Here is a 17,255-nt window from a genome sequence, read left to right as displayed (position 1 = left end):
ACTTTGGATCGATGTTGAGTATCTGAGATATTATATACTCAGAATCCTGTAATAAATTATTCTTTTCTCTAAGTGATAGCTAGTCCGGATATTAGTATAATATTAGTAAAAATAGGTAATTTACTTCAAGATATTTTTCTAAATAAAGGTTTCTAATATAATACTATTTTAGATTCATTTATATAGTATATAAATAAAGTAGTATATTTTCTTTATTATTATAATAAATTTTTTCTTTCTACTCTTACTCTTTATCTATTTATCTTTTTTTAACTCTCTAACTCTCTCTTTTTATTCTATCTATTTTATTCTTTAATATTAAGACTTTTAATATTTCTTCTATAACTAATAATAGTAATAGTAGTATATTAAGTTTAGATATAAGTAGTATTAGTAATAGACTAAATTTATAATTTTTTTTTAAAATAGGAGAATAAAAAAGAAGAAAAGAGGAAGAAGAAAAAAGTTTTTTTTTATAAGAAAAAGTATTCTTTTTAAAATATTATTCTAGAGCTATTTTTTACCATTTATATTAGATATATAGTTTATACTATATTATATATATCTATAAGTATAGTTACTATAGTATATTACTAATAGGATATAGTTACTTTAATTAAGTATTATTATTATAATACTAAAAGTAAGATTTACTTTAAGATATAAAATCTTTTTAGATTAGATTTAATTTCCTACTAATTTATAGTAATTATATTAGAGAATATAAAATAATATATATTAGTTTTACTTAATACTAAATTAGATAAAGAGTATTTAGATTAAAAATTTTACTAATTTTAGTATTAGAATATTAGTATTTATTTAGAATAAAGAAAATAGGGTTTTAATAATTATTTTCTTTCTTTGTTTTTTAAAGAGTTTTTATTAGACTATTAATTTCTATTTATTTTTTTATAATCTAAAATTTAGTAGTTAGAATTACTCTAATATATTTAAAAATTATAATATTTTTATAACTATTTACTAGAAGAAATATTTTACTAATACTAGTAAATCTTTAGTATATCTTTAATATCTTCTTTATTTTAATATTAGTAATTACTTAAGATATTTATAATTTAGTAAATATCTATAGTTTACTCTAGTAAGTTTCTAGATTTATTTTCTTTTTCTAAAATCTAAATAACTTTATTTAGTATTAATCTTAGACTTATAGATTTTTTCTTTATTATTTTTCTTTTTATAACTAGTATAGTATATAAAATAATTTATTTTTAAATTAATAGTATTTTCTAGTAGTATTATAGAGATTTTATTATCTTTATAATATAATTTTCTTTATTTTTTTTCTTTTAAATAAATTTATTATATTTTATATATTTCTTAAATACTCTATAGATTTCTATTAGTTATATTCTAATAATTAACTAATTTATTTAATATAGTAGTATAAGATTTTATTAACGGTTCTTTTATCTTAAATCTCTTTAATCTTCTATTTTTCTCTATCTTTAAGTTTAGATATTAGTATTAATAAATTATCTCTATTTTAATTATTTTATAGTTTAAAAAAGAAAATAGAGAAAATATTATATAATTTTAAATATTTTTTAGTAGTATAATATAGTATATTTATATACTGATTTTTATAAAAATATAGAAAAATCTAATATATTAAGAAGATAATTTCTTTTCTTTAATTTTAAAATAAATATTTTTTATTAAAAGAGATATAAAAGTTCTAACTTTAAAGTTTTTTAGTTTATAGTTTTTATTATATAATTTAAATTTTTTAAAAAGTTTTACTTAGATAATTTAGAGATAAATTATCTATTCTTTAATATTTAGAACTTTTTTCTTAAGTATTTTTTCTAGAGTTTAAATTTAAAAATTAGAATTATATTCTAGTAATATATAAAGAAAAATTTTAGTAGTAAATATATTAATAATATTATTATATATAAATTAAACTATTTTAAAAAGTTAAATCTAATTTAATTACTTTTTATTAATAAAATATTTAAAATAATTTTCTAAAACTTAGTTAAATTTTTTTATCTAGTTATTAATTTAAAAGTAAATTATTATAATTAGAATCTACTTATAAAAATAGGGTTTTAATTAGATATAATTCTTTCTAAATTTTTCTATAAATATTATTTTTAATATAGAAAAAAATTAAGAGAATTTTATAAGTTAGTAAATAACTACTAGAATTATATTATATTTTTTATTTTTTAAAGATTATAATTAGAAATCCTATTATAAACTTTATATTCAACTTTATAAATAAGTAATAAAAAATTAGAAAAAATTAATATTTTAGAGTTTTAACTCTTTAATATATTAAATATATTTTAATATACTTTAATATATTCTTATATATCTTTATATTAATATTTTTAGTAGAATTTTCTCTAAACTAAGTTTTCTATATAGATTTTTATAAAATAATCTATAACTTATTATAATAAAGCATAATTAATTTCTATCTTAGATTTTCTATAATAAAAATATATAAATATTCTTTATAGTATAAAAGTTTCTTAGAGTTAATATTTTAGTATTTTCTTTATGAAATATCTTCTAAAATTATACTAATCTTTTTCTAGATTATTTTATTCTTGTTTTAGAGGTTTTTAATTAATTTTTTTAGTTTCTCTAAAAATAATCTTTAAAATAATTTTTTTTACTAATATAATATATACTATCTAGAAAATTATAAATTAAAAATAACTTAAAATCTTATAATATATTATATTATAGCTCTAACTTAAGAAAACTTAATAATTATTCTCTAGATCTATATAATTAGTTTCACTAGATTTATCTACAATCTTTTCTAGATCTTTCTAATCTATAAGAATAGTAAAATTATTCTAAATTTAACTTAGTTCTAACTCTAGATTACTAACTAAACTATTTATAGTTAGAGAGAGAGATATTAATAGACTTTTATAAGTTAATATAATTAAAATTATTGAGAGACATAAAGTCCTATAAGCATCAGGGGATATTTAAATAGCTTCACTGATTACCAAAAGAGGAAGTTGTATTAGAATATTGGTCTTGAGCTTAGTAATCACAAGATAAGATGAAAGAGATCAATAAGAATGATGATAAAGATAGGTTTGCTGGGGGTGCAGGCCCTTTTTATATTAAATTTCCTGGGTAGTAAGCCATAGTAGACTAGGCCTGATTAGGTCTTAGGCAGAATATTATTCATTAGCAGTGTGATCAAATAGGCTAAGCCTATTTAGGCTTTTAGCAGAACTCTAAGTATCTAAAATATATTTTAATATTTTGATATTATATAGTTAGGCTTTTTATTATATATTACTAACTAGTTATAGTAAGTAGTTAGATCTAGATAAATAACTTACTATTTATTCTCTATATTATTAGTTATCTATAATATCTATTATTTATACTTCTTAAGTCTAAACTTATAATTATACTATTACTATACTAAGTCTTATATAGATTTAGATTCTATAGAGTAACTTTAAAGAAAGTACTAGATAGTATACTAAGTAGATTAGTCTAAAAAGTTTCTCTACTTATAGTGTCTTTATTATAAGAGATAGAACTATATAAAGAGTAATCTAAAAGATATATTATAGTAACTTAGATTAATTAATTATAAAGAACTAAATATATCTTATAAATAAGTATCCTTATATATCTAGTACTTTCTATTCTTTATAGAATTAGTTTCTATCTATTATATATTCTAATCCTATTCTCTATAGGATATATTAGTATCCTTATATTATTCTTCTAATTATATAATATTAGATTCCTAATAATTATAATCCTTATATTTTTTTACTTATATAATATAGAGTTATTATATAATCTTAATATAGTTTTCTCAGACTAAGTTAGTTAGTTCTAGTTCTTCTATAATATTTATACTAGTTTCTATAATCTGTAGGGTATCACTATATTCTATAATACTTTTTAGTTAAGCTTAATAATAATAGTTATATTTAATAAGACTTCTAGTTAAAATATTTAACCAGAGAATATTTAAGTCTTTTAACTAATCTTTATATATTTATAATTATTAATCCCTATTTCTTTTTATTTTTCTTTCTAAATAATATTATATCTATAAAACTCTACTATATTTTTATAAATAAAATTATTATAATTTACTTATAAATTAGACCTAAAATCTTCTTAGTTAATAGAGATTTTTTCTTATTAGAGATATAAGATAATCTATCTATTAAATTTATCTTATCTAGATAATAATAGATTATAAAATTAAATAGTATTAGAAAAAGATACTATTATATTTATTTTCTATTAATCTTTAGTTAATTTATAAATAATTTTAAATTATAATAATTAGTTAGAATCTTAATTTAATACTAATTATCTTTAAGATATTAATACTAATATTTAAATAAGTAAATAATTATAAATATTTTTTAATCTAATATTATATAGTTTTATTCTATAAATAAAATTTTTTTATATTAGAATATAATAGAGTACTATATTCTCTAGTTATCTAGTTATAAGAGAATTCTAGTTATTCTAGAATCTAATATATTAGTTTTAAACTAAATATTTTTTTTTAGATTAAAGTAATAAAGAAAAGATACTATTAAGAAAATCTAAAAAAATTAAGATATCTTTATAGAATATTAGTTATTTCTATTTTTAAATAATTTAAATTTATTCTAGATCTATTAAGATTCTATTTTAATTAATAATAAAGTTAAGAAATTTAACTTAGGATTTATAGAAACTATATTTTAATACTTTAATAAATATTTATATATTGTATAATATTTTAAGTATAAAATTTAAGTATTTTATATATTCTTTATATATCTTTGAGAAGATAAGGATATTATTAGAATATATAATATAAATAGTATTAAGAAAATTATAAAGTATAGTATAGATATATTAGTAAGACTAAAAAGTATAACTATATATTTAAAATAGTTATATCTTATATAAAAAACTATTTTCTATTTTTCTTCTTTTAAATATAAATCTAATAGTATATATTTTATATATTAATTTTACTAAAAAATTTAGTATTAGAAAAATAGTTAAGAATCTCTAAGATAAAAGGTAGAAAATACTAGTTTTTAATAGAGATTTTATTTAATCTTTAATAATTGATATAGAGATATAGATCTTTATTCTTCTTTAGTATAAATAGGATAGAAATATCTATAAGATTTTTTAGAAAATTAGATTTAACTATTTACTAGATTTTTATTAAGATATTTTTTATAACTTTATAAGTTTTACTTATAAAAAAAGTAGATTAGATTATACAAAGATAATATATCTTCTTTAAGTTTGATAAAATAATTAGTTTTTTATATATATAGTAGTAAAATCTTAGAGTTTTATATCTTAAATATATCTTAAAATACTAATTAACTTAGAGAGAATTTAATCCTAATTTATATTTAATTTTTTTCTTTAAGAGAAAATTAGATTTCTTTAGGTATTTTAAGAACTATAAAAATATGAATTTAGTTTCTATATATTCTTATAAACTAGTAAGATTTTTTTATATATATATATTTAAACTATTATTATTTTACTATAGAATTAATATAATTTATATTTCTTAGTTAATTATATTTAATAATAATATTAAAGATCTAGATAAATAGGAATCTTTATTAACTATAATATAAGAATATAAAAACTTTTATTTAGTTTTTTAAAGATTATATATAGTAATTAGAATAGTCTATATATTATAGATAGAGATATCTTATTAGTCTACTATTTCTAAAAAGAAAGTATTATACTTTACTTACTTAAAGTAATATTTCTAGATAAATTTATAACTAATAAGATCTATCTCTATATAAATATTTATATTTATATATATCTTTATATTATTTTAGATATAAATTAGAATATAGAGATAAGTAATTATTTTTATTTAGAGTTAGAAATTAAAACCTATAAAAATTAGTTTAATTCTAGTATTTTTCCTAAGTTTCTTAACTAAATATTATTATTATAATACTAGAATCTTAAGTAAATTTTTTAGATTCTAGTTTCTAAAGTTTTTAGTAGTAAATAATATTTATTTACTTAGTAATCTAACTTACTATAGTTAAAATAAGGATTAGAAAGTATTTTATTAAAGAAACTAGATAAATTAGTTTTAGTAATAGGGATATAATTAGGATTATTTTTATTTTAAAAAAGAAATAGATAAAATCTATTTCTAAAATAAGAGAAATTTAGATTTAAATTGAAGTTATTTTAATTTAAATTTAATCTAGAACTATAAAAGTTTCTTAAATATAAATACTTAGAATTTCTTTAATTTTTTTTTTACTATTAGACTAGTTCAAAAATAAATTATTAAGTTATAGATATTTTAAGTTTAAATTTAAATTATTATTAAATAGATTATACTTTTATATTTTTATTTTATTAAAATTTTATATATTTTATATTTCTTTTACTTATTTTACTTAAATAATAAGTATATTTTTTATATTATTAGATATATAAAGTTAAATATTATTATGACTTTAATATATAATAATAAACTTATTTATTTTAAAATACCTAAAATAGATAATACTCTAGACCTATAAGATAATAGTAAAAAGTCTTTAATTTCTTATTAATTTATTATTATTATTTTTAAGATATTTTTTTATTCTTATAAACTCTAGAGTTATCTTAGAAAATATAACTAAATTAAGAGAACTAATTTCTTGATTCTTAAATACTAAATAATCTCTTAAATTTATTAATTTTAAAACTCTTTATTTTTCTATATTTTTTAGTTTTAATTTATCTATAATTTATAGGTAGACTATTTAAAAAAATTTCTATATAAATTTTAGAGACTTAAGTAGTAAGTTTTTTAAGATATATATAAATTACTAAGAATTCCTTAAAGTATTTAATTTTATACTTTTTCTTAAAACTCTCTTAATTAAGTTCTATAATATTTCTAGTTATTAGTTTACTTATAATTTCTTAGATCTATAGCTTATATAAGGGAAAAAATAATAATATATTAATAATATATCTAGTAGTCTTATAGATAGATATCTAGTCTAGTTTAGATTTAATAAAGATTCTAGATTAATCTAGAATTAATTTAATCTTAGATTATTAAATAACTAGAGAAAATATAATAGATTTAGAATAAGTACTATTATAGGAAAATATAGGATTTTAAAATATAGAGAATACTATCTTTAATTCTTAAGTAGTTAATAAAGAAGAATTAGAATTATAATAGTTACTAAGTTATTAGACTAGAGATCTATAACTAGATAAGGATATTAGATAGTAGAGATTAGATTAGATAGTTAATATATAGATTAATCCTTAAAGAGATTAAAAATTCTAAATATTTATAGAATCTTAAATATATTAGGGTTTAGGTAGATCTAAATATATAGGTAACTTAAAGAGGATTTAGTTTTAGATTAATATTAAGTATCTAAGGTATTATATACTTAGAATTCTGTAATAAATATATATATAATCTATCTAGATATATCTATCTTAACTATAGTCTTTTTTCTTTTTTAAAATATACTAGTATTAGAATATTAATAAATAGATTCTTTAATCTATTAAATATATACTAATAGTCTTAATCCTATTAGAATAGTATATCTTTATTTCTTTATCTTATTAATAGTAATAATAGAATAGTGAATTAGAGTATAAATAATTAATAGAAGTTAGTAAATTCTAAAAAATTATAAATATTATAGACTATTCTTAGTACTTTCTATATATTACTTCTATTTTTTTAGAGTTAATATATATTTCTTTATCTATATATATAATAAAACTAAGATATTTGACTAAATCTTATTTAAACTCTAACTTACTAATATTATATTATAGTTCTATATTCTTAAATTTCTAGAGTACTTTATAGACTTTCTACTAGTAATCCTTAATTAAACTACCTAAATAGATAATAATATTATTAATATAGATAGATATAAAGTTATCTAGGTACTTTTATAGAGTCTAATTAATAAATCTTTAAAATATAGCTAGTATACTAGTAAGACTAAAGAGTCTTATATTCTTTTTAAAAAGACTAAATCTTATATAGAAGGCTATTTTCTATTTTTTACCTAATACTATTTATACTTAAAAAGATATATAATAATATTAAATTTTATAAACTATCTTGTTTTTAATATATTCTATAATATCTCTTAAATTAATAGTAGTAGGTATTAATTCTTAATACTTAATTTATTTAATTCTTAATAGTTAATATAAAATTATACTTCTCTACCTAGTTTCTATATTAGTAATACTAGTATTATAGTAAATAACTTAATTACCTAAATAAAGTTCTTCTCTATTTATACTCTAGAGAGAACTATAAAGAGATAGCTCTTTAATATTATTCTAGTCTTATTTTAATAATATTTTATAATTAATTTCTATCTAATAAGAAAATAGTATATTTACTAGTTATCAGCTAAAGATATTAAGTTACTTTTAATACTAGTAAGGAAATTTCTCCTTAGTAGAGATCTTATCTTTTAGCTAAAAGATAGTTTTCTTAATATTATCTAGTATAATCTTTCTAATTTATAATCTATCTAGTATTATTATTCTATTAAATAGATACTAAATATTTTTTACTGATAGTTATTTTAATTCTAATATCTTTTTACCTATATATTATAGAGCTTAGATTAAAGAGGGTAAGCTTTAGTAAGAAGTAACTAACTCTCTTTATATTCCCTTTAGTAACCTAATCTTATCTTAGCTATACTAGGGATTTATATCTAATTTAATATTAATTTATATCTAATTTATATAATAGTTAGGATAAATAATTTAATATAGTATTTTTTTTATTCTTAAAGTTTCTTTAAGAATTAGTCTCTATTACTATTTATATATATTATTAGTTAATTCTCCTACTTTTTAATTACTATCTAAAATATTATCTAGTTATAGATCTCTAGTCTATCTCTTAGTATTTACTATTATAATTCTAATTTTTCTCTTTTAACTATCTAAGACTAAGAATAGTTCTCTCTATCTACTAAAACTCTATTTCTAAATCTAGTAAATTATACTCTAAATATATAGATCTAATTTACTCTATTTTTAATATTACTTTAGAATAGATTTAAGTTAGAGAAGTAATTAAAAAAGAACTTAGTCTAGATTTTACTAGAACTAATTAGAATCTAAATTAGGAAAGTTTTACTACTAAATCTTTATCTTCTAACTAGAGAGAAAATTACTTTAAATACTCTATTTAAGAGCTTTAAGAATAGTTCTATAAGAAAATTACTTCTAAGTAGAATATATTCTTATATTTAAAGTTAACTAAGATTAAAAAAATTAAAATTCTTAATTTTACTACTAATTTTACTTACTAAGAATAATACTTTTAGATTAATACTCTTTTAATAATCTTTTAAGAAATTTCTTATATTTATTACTCTAAGAATATAAAAATTACTAAGAATGTTTACTATTTAAAATTTTTATCTTAAAATTAATAGATTACTTTTAGTATTAAAGATTCTATAAATTCTATAATAACTACTTAACAAAGGTTTTTAATATAGACTATTAGTATTATCTTTTAATTAGATAATTTTAAAATAGATATTATTCTTAAATATAATAAACTTTAATAAAGAAATAATAAGAGTCTAATTTAGTTTTATTTTTATCTTTTGAAATATAAAAAATATATAGAATAAATATCTAAAAAAAAAGATTAATTTTAGTCTAAATTAGATAAATTACTAGTAAGAAAAATTCTATTAACTTATAGACTAAATAAAATTTTCTTAATCTAAAATAACTAAATTAATAAAGTAGAATATTAATAGAGAATTATAAGAGAGAAAAAAATAAATTAAAATTATCTATTTAGAAATAGTTTTTAGTTAACTCTAAATTAGAGTTAAAATAATAACTTTTTTTAAGATAACTAAAATAAAACTAGAAATAAGTAATTAAAATAAGATAATTTAAAATTAAATTAGAAATAAAATAAAATTAAGAGATAATTAAAGAGTATTAATAAATATTTTTAATTCTTTAGTATTAATAAAGAATATTTTTATTAAATTAACTAGAAATATAGTTCTAAAAATTATATAAAATTAAACTATCTAAATTTTAAAAATAGTAAAATAAGAATCTAAGAAACTAAGAAAATAGAATATACTTTTCTAAAAATAGAGAGAAAAAATAATAAATTAAACTTTTTATAGATTTAGATTTATAGTCTTAAATAAGAACTATTATATAATTATATATCTCTATTATAGTAGAAAAAGATATCTAAATATATACTAATTTAGATATATATACTAAAGTTAATTTAGTTAGTTATAAATTTATTATTAAATATAGTTTATAATATACTAAGTTTAACTTTTTTATTTTAAAAATAGTTAGAAAAAAGAATATATATACTTATAGTATTTAGACTATTCTTATTACTATAAGTAATTTATTTAATACTAAAAATATACTAAATTAATCCTATATTATAGTTAATAGAGATCTAAGAATTAAAAAATCTCTAGTTTTTCTTTTAAATATAATACTAATTAATTATAAAATTATATTAATTTTATAGAAGAACTATTAATAGTTTAAGACTAAAAAGTTAAAGATTAAGATATTAACTATATTATATTCTATAAAAGTATATAGAAATAAAATTTATATCTTTATAGTACTAAAGATACTAGAAGATAATTTAGTTCTTTTAAATAAAGATAAATCTAAAAATAGCTTAGATCCTAATTAAATCTCTTCTAAACTATAAGATTATATATTTATATTTAAAGTTTAGAAATCTAAGATTATATTTTTTTTTTAAAAAAAAACTAACTATAAAATTAGTCTTAAAGAGAGTAGTATACCCTCTTTTAAGTCTATTTACTCTCTTTTTTAAGTAGAATTAAGAGTTTTTTAAGAATATTTTAATAAGAATCTAGAAAATAGAAGAATTTATCTATTAAAAAATTCTATAGAAATATCTATTCTTTTTATACTAAAAAAATATAGATCTATAACTATATATTAATTATTAAGAATTAAATAAAGTTTTAATTAAAAATTAATATCTATTATCTTTTATTTTAGAGATTCTTAACTATTTTATATCTAAGCTATATCTATATAATACTCTATAGATTACTTAATATTATCTATATTATCTATTTAGATAATATTTTAATTTTTTCTAAAATCTATAATTAGTATATAAAATATATTTAATAAGTTCTTAAGTAATTTTAAAATACTTAACTATTTATTAAAGTATCTAAGTATACTTTCTTTTAGGTAGAAGTTAAATTCCTTAGTTTTATTATTAGTTATAATAGTATTTTAATAGATAAGAAAAGAGTTATAGTTATTTAAGAATAGTAATAATCTTAGATATTTAGAGATATCTAAGTTTTTTTTTTAGATTCTATAATTTTTATTATTAATTTATATACTAATACTCCTTAATTATATTATCTCTTACTAAACTCTTTAAGAAAAGTAAAAATAGAAAAAAATCTAGAATAGTAAAGTTAAATAAAAGAGAATTAGTTATATTTTATACTCTTTTTAATATCTTTAAGAAGGTATTTTTACTATATTTCTTTAATTCTAACTAGCTTATTTATATTAAAATAGATATATCTAGATTTAGTATAGCTAGAATTTTATTATAATCTAATTATGAATATTACAAATGTTACTGCTGCCTAGGCTATATAAGCCTTAGAGTGCGGGAGCTTATCTAAGTTATGCCAGTGCCCCAGGGATTACTGTGCCAGTGCTCCGGGTGTAACTATACCAGTACCCCGGGGGTTACTGTGCCAGTGCTCTGGGTGTAACTATGTCAGTGCCCTGGGGGTTACTATGCCAGTGCCCTGGTTATAACTATGCTGGTGCTACTGCTACTATGCCAGTGCTACTACACTAGTGCCTGTAGTACTAAGGTCTGATACTTAATAATACTAAGACTTAGTAATATTGCCTAAGCTAGCTAATATATATATATTATGGAATATAGTGATACCCCACAGATTATAGAAACTAGTATAAATATTATAGAAGGACTAGGACTAACTAACTTAGTCTAAGAAAACTATATTAAGATTATATAATAACTCTATATTATATAAGTAAAGAATATAAGGATTATAATCACTAGAAACCTAATATTATATAATCAGAAGAATAATATAAGAATACTAATATATTCTATATAGAATAGGATTAGAATATATAATAGATAGGAACTAATTCTATAAAAAATAGAAAGTACTAGATATATAAGGATACTTATTTACAAAATATATTTAGTTCTTTATAATTAATTAATCTAAGTTACTATAGTATACCTTTTAGATTACTCTTTATATAGTTCTATCTCTTATAATAAATATACTATAAGTAGAGAAACTCATTAAACTAATCTACTTAGTATACTATCTAGTACCTTCTTTAAAGTTACTCTATAGAATCTAAGTCTATATAAGACTTAGTATAGTAATAGTATATCTATAAGTAACTAATAATATAGAGAATAACTAGTAAGTTATTTATCTAGATCTAACTACTTACTATAACTAGTTAGTAATATATAATATATTAATTACTCTATTAATATAAAACTATAAAATTTAATTATTATAGTATTAGTAGATAACTATAGTAAAAGTAAGATATTAGTATCTATACTACTATAGACCTAGTCTTATCTAAAGAAACTAGACTTAGATAAAAAGAAGAAATTAGTATAATAAGAGAAAATTTAATAACTTAAAATTATTATTAAAAATCTTACTAAGTAATTTAAATATATAGAAGAAAGTTTTATAGTCTATACTAAAAGAACTAATAATTATATTAAATAGATTATAGAATAGATTAAAGTTATTCTACCTAATTTAGTAATTACTTATATATCTAAATTATCTAAGATAGAGAACTTTAATAAAATCTACTCTAAATTATAAGAATTCCTTACTTAAATAGATATATATCTTAATATAAATAAATCTAAGTTAGTAAAGAAATCTAATAATATTATTTTTATATTAATTTACCTAAGAAAATAGACTTAGAACTAGCTTAAACTATATATCTAGAAATATTATAAAAAGAATATTTTAGAATAGTTAACTATTATAGTTAATATCTTCTCTAACTATAATAAGTTTAAAGAATATCCAGAAAAGATATTTAGTAATATTAATACTAAGAAAATAGCTAAATAGAAATTTAAATAACTTTAATAGATAGACTTAGTATTAGTATATATAGTTAAATTTATATAATAAGTAACTATCTTTAGATAGAATAACTATATACTAATTTCTTACTATTATAAGAGACTTAAGTTATATATTAAAAATAAAATCACTAGAATTAGTAACTTTAATATAATAGATAAATTAATTAATTTTATAGTCTAGATTAATAACTAATTCTATAACTAGTAAGTATAGAAATATAAAGTTAAAGAATAGAGATAGGATTATAGATATCTATATAACTAATAGTCCTAGTCTTAATAATAATAATAGTCTAATTAGAATAATAATCTATATAGTCTATAATCTATAGAGTTTAATATAGTAAAACTTCTAATAGAGAAATAGAAATATTAGGAAAATAATAGATTTTACTTTAATTATAGTAAACTAGACTATATAGTAAAAAATTACTATAGTAAATAGAATAATAAGAAAATATAATAACTATATATAATCTAAGAAAGAGAAATATATAATATTAGTAGAATAGAAAAGATATAATAACTTTATACTATCTAGAAAAGTAAATAGTCTAAAGAGAATCTCCTAGAGAAAAACTAAATAAAAGATAAGTAGATAGTAGAATAGTTACTACTATATACTAATAAGGAAGACTTATCTAAGTAAAATATTAATAAAATTAACTAAATACTTAAAGAGATTAGATAGATCTAGAAAAGTTATAAGTAGAAAGTTAATAGGATTATTAATATTTTAGAAAAATTATATAAGAAATACTAATAAAAAAAGAATAAACTTAAAATATAGTAACTCTATACTATCTAAGAAAATAAAGAATCTAAAGTATCTAATTTAACTTAAATATTTTATAAATATATATAAAAAATAGAGGTATTACTAGAAAATATAAACTTTTAGATTTTAGTTAACTCCTAGTTTATAGAGTATAATAAATAGAAATAGTATCTATAGATTAACCTAAATATAGTAAAGAGTTAAAAGTAGACTTAGTATAACTAGAAATTTACTAACTTTTAGAAACTATTAGAGAAAATATCTAGTAAGATTTTAAAAATATCTTAAAAGTCTCTAAAATATAATAAAATCCTAGAAACTTTACTAAAAAAATACTAGATAAATTTAAAAGAAGAGTAAAAACTATAATAACTCTATAAAATAGGTAGTATAGTCTCTAGAGACTTTTATAAATTTCTTTTTAATAACTTAGATAATAATAAAGAATTATATATTACTAATATAGAAGAAATATACCTATACTATAGAGAAGACTATACTTATATTAGATATTATAACTATAATTATAATATATATATATATAAGGTAAACTAGACTATAGAGAGATTGAATCTAAGTTATTACTATAGATATAATATCTAAAGTAGAAATAATAATTTATAGTAATAGTATAGAGAAAATATATAAAAGTAGAAACTCTAATAATTTTCTATAGAGAAAATAAATTTAGTATATAAATTATAATTAACTTAGAAACTATAGGGAATTTTATAGATCTAAGACATATCTTAACTAGAAAAGTACTAACTATTAAAAAAAACTAAATTTTTTTTATTAGATTTAATAGAGAAAGACTAAGTAAGGGAATTACTTACTATACTAAATAGATTAATATAGTTATTAGAAACTATATAGAGTTAATATATTTTAATATTATAGACCTAGAAGAATATAAAATAATTTTTAGTATTTCTTAACTATATTAGTATAGTCTAAAAATTAATTAGTAAATAAATATAATCTACTTTAACTATTATTAATATATATAAATAAAATCTAGATAGACTAGAGAAGAATTACTAAATATTAAAGAATTTAGTCCTAGAATAATAAGTATCTATCATAGTCTATATAAAATTAACCCTAAATAAAACTAATAGTCTAGAGATAGAGTATTAGAAAGAATTATAGATATTAATATTCTAGTAATAATAGAATAATAATTTAATATATTAGATAATAAACTTAAGAAATATATTATAATATACTATAAATTATAATAAACTCTCTATATAATAGAGAAAGGAATATAGATATCTAAAGAGTATTAGGAGTACTAGAATATATTTAAACTACTAAAGAATAATATACTCCTAGAGTATAGTCTATTTAACTATAAAATTAGAATTAAAAAAAATAAAGAACTAACCTTTTAACCTATTTACTAGTTCTTACTATTAGAAATAAAAATCTTAGAAAGAGATATATCTATAAATTAATATTATTAGTTAGATATCTAATTATCTTTTTACTAAAAAAAGAGAGATAAGCTCTAACTTTATATAGATTACTAATATCTAAATAAAATTACTATTAAAGATTAGTACCTACTACTTTTTATTTAGGAAATATAGTATTATATTTAAAGAAATATTTACTTTACTAAATATAATATTACTAATATATATAACTACCTTAGAATTAAGAAAAATAATAAATAGAAAATAGTATTTTAGATAAAATATAGATACTTTAAATATCTAGTTATACTATTTAGACTTATAAATATATCTATTAGATTCTAATAATTTATCTTTAATATACTAGAAGAATACTTTAATATCTTTATAATAGTATATCTTAATAATATTCTAGTATTTTCTAAGATCTTAAAGAAATATATTTAGTATAATAAAAAAATATTATAAAAACTTAGAGAAACTAAAATTATACTTAAACTTAAGAAATATAAATTCTATATTAAGAAAATAGATTTTCTAGAATATATAATTAGTAAAAATAGATTTAATATATAAAAAGAAAAAGTTAGAAGTATTCTAAATTAGTTAGTATCTAAAAATATAAAGAAAATTTAATAGTTTCTAGAACTATATAACTACTATTAATAATTAGTTAATAGATTTAGAAAAGTTATAGTAGATCTTAATAAACTAATAAAAAAAAACTAAAAGTAGATCTAAAATAACTAATTAGAAATCTTATTTAATAATCTTAAGAAACTATTTATTAAATAAATAATACTTATACTAGTAGATCTAATAAAACTATATATAGTAAAAACTAATATATTAGATTATATACTTAGAGTATATCTTATCTAACTAGAAAATAATAGAAAACTAAGACTAATTATATTCTAGTCTAGAAAAATAATATCTATAGAAATTAATTATAATATCTATAATAAGAAATTACTAGTTATAGTATTAGTACTTAAGATCTAGAGAGTATATCTAGAAGAAATAAACTACTAAATTTTTATTAAGTTAGACTATAAGAATTTTATATTCTTTACTAGTATAAAAGAATTAACTAGATAATAAATTAGATAGATAGAAATCCTAGTAAAATATAATTATAGAATTAAATATTACCTAAGTATAGTTAATAGTTAAATAGATATACTTAGTAGAAAATCTAACTATATAGTAGGGATAAGAGAAACTATTCTAACTATATTTAAGATAAATAAAAATAGTTACTTTATATATAATTACTAAATTTTAGCTACTATTAGTAAAGTTAAGAATAATAACCAAATTAACTAAATTAAAGAAATTATAAAAACTAATAAAGTTATATAATTTACTAAAAATTAGATATATAAGAATCTTAAGTACTAAAATAGACTACTCTATATTTATAAGTTAATCTATATTCTATAATAACTTTAGAATAAAGTAATATAATAGTACTATAGTAATCTAGTATATAGATATATAGAAGTAAAAAAAAAATAGTAGAATATCTTTTAAGAAACTACTATATCCTAAATATATATAAAAAAGTTAGAAGATATATTAGAAAATATAATACTTACTAGTAAGATAAACTATTATAATATATACTATATAGAGAACTCTAGAATATAGAAGTATTAATCTAACTATAGAAATAGATTATAATTAACTTTATTACTAAACTATCTAAGTTAGAAAAATATAATATAATTATAGTAGTTATAGATTAATTAATAAAATATTTATATATAATACTAATAATAGAAATAATTAATATTAGAGCTATAGTATTTCT

This window comes from Penicillium manginii, assembly GCF_028828005.1.
Source record: "Penicillium manginii strain IBT 31320 chromosome Unknown utg000001l:1.0-3466041.0:1.0-3467806.0, whole genome shotgun sequence".
Classification (NCBI taxonomy): Eukaryota; Fungi; Ascomycota; class Eurotiomycetes; order Eurotiales; family Aspergillaceae; genus Penicillium; species Penicillium manginii.
The sequence above is the reverse complement of the archived record's forward strand: the minus strand, read 5'-3'. Positions refer to the sequence as shown.